Below are 5,835 nucleotides of genomic sequence, written 5' to 3'. Positions count from 1 at the left end.
TTATTTTTTGCAAGACATATCTTTTTTGGAATTTTACTTTGAATTTTCTTGGCAAGACAAATACTCTTTGCAACAAATAAAGATATATATATCTTTTGGAAATAAAAAAAAAAAAACTTTTCGGATTTATATATATATATATATATATATATATATTTGCGACAAATAATGAAAGACTTTTTTTTTCTTTTTGCATTTTCATAAGCAAATAAATAATAAAAAAAACATTTTAAAAATAAGAATCTTTTTTTATTTTCATTTTCATGGCAAGACAAACTATATATTTTTTCTATTTTTTATTTTTGAAAAACAAAAACAGAACAACGACTTTTTTTTTCTTTTCTTATCTTTTAATAAAACAAACTAATAAGACATTTTTTTTTCATTTTCTTAAAATTTCGGCAGAGTTTTGACAGTATTTGGGCATTTGTTTTCTTTTCAAAAATAAACAATCAATTCCCTAACCGTTATTTCGTTTTTTTTTTCAATTTCAAAATATTATTCCTGATATTCACAAGTCAGTCAGCACACAAGTCCGAATCAAATAAATGCGCAAGTAGTAGAAAGTAAGATGCATCAGGATGGTCATTTTCATTTTTGGTACACCTGTCCTAGACAGACCCAACTCCTGTGTTGGGCCTCCAAAGTCAAATGCAACGTGATGCAAATAAGCGTTCCTACTAGGGATCCGGCATGAAGTCACGTTATTCTATATTCAAAACCTGGGTCAGTGTACTAGACTGTGTACCCGAGCGGACAACTCGAGTCGAGGAGGGGGCAACTTACCGGGAACCAAAAGGCCATCCGGCTTCGTAACTTGTCCGACCTCTTTCTTATTTCAGGGTATAACACTAACAGAATAAGGAGTCTCAACCAGTAAGCACATCCCCGGAGGTGAAGAGAGAAGGGTTCGGCACAGTTTATATATACAGTCAAATAATATCAAAGCGGTAAAAGCAGCATTTAGCACATTAGGCTCAAACATGTAAAAATCAGATAAAGCCAAATATAACAATTTATCTAAGCTCGAATTTCTAACCCTGAACCAGTGGTTCTGGGTTTAAAAAATAAATTCTCCAGCAGAGTCGCCAGAGCTGTCACACCTCCTTTTTCCGCCCCCGAGTGGGGACAAGGGAGTTTTTTCCAATTAAAGGACAATCGAAACGGGATTCGTTTATTTATTTCAGAGTCGCCACTTGGGAGATTTATGGTGTCCCAAGTCACCAATTTTAATCCCGAATCGAGGAAAAGAATGACTCTGTATTACAGTCTGCGCACCAGAAATCCGGATAAGGAATTTTGTTAACCCGGGAGAAGGTGTTAGGCATTCCCGAGTTCCGTGGTTCTAGCACGGTCGCTTAACTGTTATATTCGGCTTGATTATCTAATATAATATGTATTATAAACTTATGAGCAAATTTTATCCCTTAGCCGCTTTTATTATTCTTTTTATTTATTGTTATTATTTTACGAAAAATTGCAACATTGTGAAAACGTATTTCAAATCACGTCGCAATCAATTGCACCCGTGGTTATCGACACATTTCGACTCCGTTGAGATTTAGATTTGGGTTACATAAATGCACACCCGTATTTAAGGAAATAACATTATTAAATACGCGCCTAGAGCGACTAGCGTGTCATTATTTTGGGTAGGGCCGTGAAATTTGCTAAAACGGCTCCTCCCTAATTCTAAGCAATTAACTGTACATTTATTGAGGGCCCCGAAATCTATACATTTCATTAAGCGAGGCTCATCTCATTTATTTTAAATGGACAAATCTTAAAGCGACTACATTTTTTCTATAAAAATTAGTCTCTAAAATAAAGAAAGAAAAATCCTAATTAATTACTAGCTTTTATAATTTTAAGAAAACATGACATGCTGATTGCTTGGTTAATACAAATATTGATGGAAAAAAAAAATTTACTCTTAATTTCGAAATTTTAAATAAAATAAAAATTCAACAACTAATATTCAAAATAAACAAATATAGCTAGATTAAAACTCAGCATTGTTATTATTATTATTTTTTTTAAAAAAAAAATATTATTGAGATTAATTATTCACAATCATTTGAAACTATATTTAACCATAATTACTAAAGCTTATTAGAAAGTTTATTAGACTTAAACGTTCTTCTAATCTTGCTTAAGCTCAAGTCATGCCTTAATGCCTAATTTACGATGTTTAATTTAAATTCATGTTTTAACTAAATTTAGCTACTTGTTCATGATCAACCTACAATCTTGAAGCCTTCATAGCTAGTGAATTAACCTGTTTTGCCGAACTGATTTATTACAGACTAACTTATGATATTATTTTCTTATTCCAGCTATTATTTAGTAATTCATGAAATAGCTTAAATACAATCAACAAAAGAAACAAAGAAAAAAAACGAAATTAAAACTTCAAATTTTCATTCTTCATATGTATTCATGCTTCATATTTCGGATTACAATAACCAGCTTTTCAGTTGTGTACCTGATATTGGAAGCAAAAGAAAATGAATATGAGAATCAGCAGCAGCAGTAAAATCAGTACAACACAGCAACAATAGCCCAGCAACAGTAACAAACCAGTGGAGTAGTAATCCAAAAAAAAACAAAATCTTCCAGCTTTGATGAAACAACAATTAATTCTGATTTCAAACAACAAAAGAAAGCAGAATATTTTTTTTTAGTTTTTATTTTTATTTTTTGAAAGCTTAAATATTTTTCGGAATTTTCTATCTCTTAAATGTTCAGCCCTTTTCTCTCTCTTATTTTCAGATTTGTTTCTCTCTCTCGTATCTGTGTATTTTTTCTCTATCTCTCTGTCTATATTTTTTCTTTTGATTTCAAGACTTCACATATATAACCCATCCCATAAACCTTTCAATTAATTAAAATCAATACTTTTTCTCTACCCAACCCATTATCTTTCCACTCATCCCCATTACATTAAATAAACATATCACACCACCCCATTTCATTTTGTCCCCCATGCTTCATTTAAAATAATGCAAGATTCCCCTTTAAATTAAATCTTGTCCCCCCTTTATATTAAATAATCATATCACAACCCACCCCATTTCATTTTGTCCCCCATGCTTCAAATAAACAATTACAAAATGTACAATTCCTAAACTACCCCTTCCGACCTTACTGAAATTACCAAACTACCCCTGAACGTATTACAAATTTACCAAACTACCCATCAGCTATAACACATCAATTAATCAAACTTAACCAAAATATAGACAATATGATCAATTTCTAACAATGTTCAAACAACAATATGAACACGGATGAACATCATAACAACAATATCACATGAACATGATTTTAACAACATTTCAACAACAAATCACATGAACACAAATTGAACAACCAAGAACAACTAAAATTTGATTGAACAATATTTTTAGCAACAACAAACCTATTTTTCGGATTTAAACAACAACAATCAAACAAGTATATTTAGATTCTTAAATTCAATAATATTGAACTTAAAATCAACTCTAACAACATTACAACAAACAATTCTTATATTAAACTTTAAACAAGATTATGAGACCAATTCAAGAAATAATCACAAATGATAAACAAGAAATAAGAAAATCAAACTATACAAATTTCGGATTCAAGATCAATCAAACAAAGTATGAACATGAATGAAAAGATTCAACCACAATAACAAACTTTATTCAAATTTCGAATTGAACTTAAACAAAACAAATAAACATATTCAAATCACTAATCTTCAAATAATCAATTAATCTTTCTTAATTAAATCCAACAAAAAATATAACAAAGATACATGATCATGAATGAAATCTATATTAAACAAACAACGGATTCAAGCGATTTAAACTAAATCTAACAATATTAAACCTAAACTAACAATTCCTTTTTTGCAAAAATTAAATTAACATGAAATAAACTGAAAATCAATTAATTAAATTTTCATTTGAATCTGAAAATTAAACCAACCAAACATATAAACAAACTAAAAAAAATTATTTCAATGATGAACAAACAAAACAAGAATTGAATCATTTATCGATTTTGGATCCGAAAAATATCAAACAAATTACGGGCAAAAAATGAAACTCAAAAACCCACTAACCGGATCGAAACAATGACGAACTTGAACGGAAACAAATCTGCCCGGAAACAAATATCGCACCAAAATCATTTGACGCCGAAGACGATCACGAACGGACAAACGAAGAGCTTGAAGGAGAGGTAGCAGACAACCGTGAAAGCGATGCCGGACGGGGCAGCAGCAACGCAAAACGTGAGCAGCAGTAGATGCTGGACGAAGCAGTCACGCAGCATCATGAAGTGAGGAAGAATAAGAAGCAGCGATCAACGTGAACTTGAAGAAGAAGAAACACTCGCGATCTTGAAGAAGAAGAAGAAACACGGGCGACGGGTGTGTGTGTGTTGTGTTGCCGTGGTTGTGTGTGTGTATGTGAAGGAGAAGAGGTGGGGGAAGGGAAGCCATGGATGGGGTGTTTGGATGCTTGAAGAAGAAGAAGAAAAGAGAGAAAGAGAAAGGGGGGGGGATGAGAGAGAGGGATTTTTTAGGGTTTTCTTCCTTTTCTTTTTTTTGTTTTGTTTTGTTTTGCTTTGTTTTTTTTTTTGAAATGCAAGATAGGGGGTGTTGGGTTATGGACCGGGTTGACCCGGTTTGAAATGGACTGGGTCGTTTGGGAAGATTGGGCCATTTTTTGGGCCTGTGGCTTGAAATTGAAGAAGAGGTCCAATTCCGACTTTCTTTATATTTTCGCTCTCTTTTCTTCTTTTATTTTTCTAAAACTAAATTATAAAAATACTTAAACTATTATTAAGAACTAAATTAAGTTATAAAAGCGCAAATTAACTCCCAATAACAATTAACGCACAATTAAGTATTAATTAAGCATAAAATTGTATATTTGGACATTAAATGCTAAAAATGCAAACGATGCCTATTTTTGTAATTTTTAATTTTTGTAAAACAAATTTAATTACTAACAATTGTAGAATTAAATCCTATATGCAAAATGCGACATATTTTTGTATTTTTTATTAATTTAGCAAATAAACATGCACAGAAAAATACAAATAATTATTCAAAATATCACAAAACATCACAAAATTGCACACCAAGAAAAATTACTTTATTTTTTGAATTTTTTGGGAGTAATTCTCATATAGGGCAAAAATCACGTGCTTACAGCTGCCCCTCGGGAGTCTTATGTGACAAGAAAGTGCCACCGTTACTAAAAGGTAAGTTTTATAGAGCAGTGGTTAGGCCTGCCATGTTGTATGGAACTGAATGTTGGCCGGTAAAGAACTCACACACCCAGAAGATGAAAGTAGCAGAGATGAGGATGTTGAGGTGGATGTGCGGGCATACAAGGATGGATAAGATTAGGAATGCAGATATTCGAGAGAAGGTGGGTGTGGCCCCCATGGAGGACAAGATGCGGGAAGTAAGACTCAGATGGTTTGGGCACATTCAGAGGAGGAGCACTGATGCACCGGTGAGGAGGTGTGAGCGACTGGCTGTAGTGGGCACGCGGAGAGGTAGAGGGAGACCTAAGAAGTATTGGGGAGAGGTGATCAGACAGGACATGGCGTGACTTAGGATTACTGAGGACATGGCCCTTGATAGGGAATTATGGAGGTCGAGAATTAAGGTTGTAGGTTAGGGGAGAGTGTGAATATTTCTACAGCATAAGTGAGAGACTGTCTAGTTAGGAGTTAGACTAGGAATGTCAGTGGTCGTCTATTGATGCAGGGCTTTACCTTCTAGTTGTACTATACCAGCCATCTATTTCGTATTTCGTATTTCGTATTTCG

Source organism: Nicotiana sylvestris, chromosome 6 (assembly GCF_000393655.2).
Source record: "Nicotiana sylvestris chromosome 6, ASM39365v2, whole genome shotgun sequence".
NCBI classification, from domain to species: Eukaryota; Viridiplantae; Streptophyta; class Magnoliopsida; order Solanales; family Solanaceae; genus Nicotiana; species Nicotiana sylvestris.
This window is presented reverse-complemented; position numbering follows the sequence as displayed.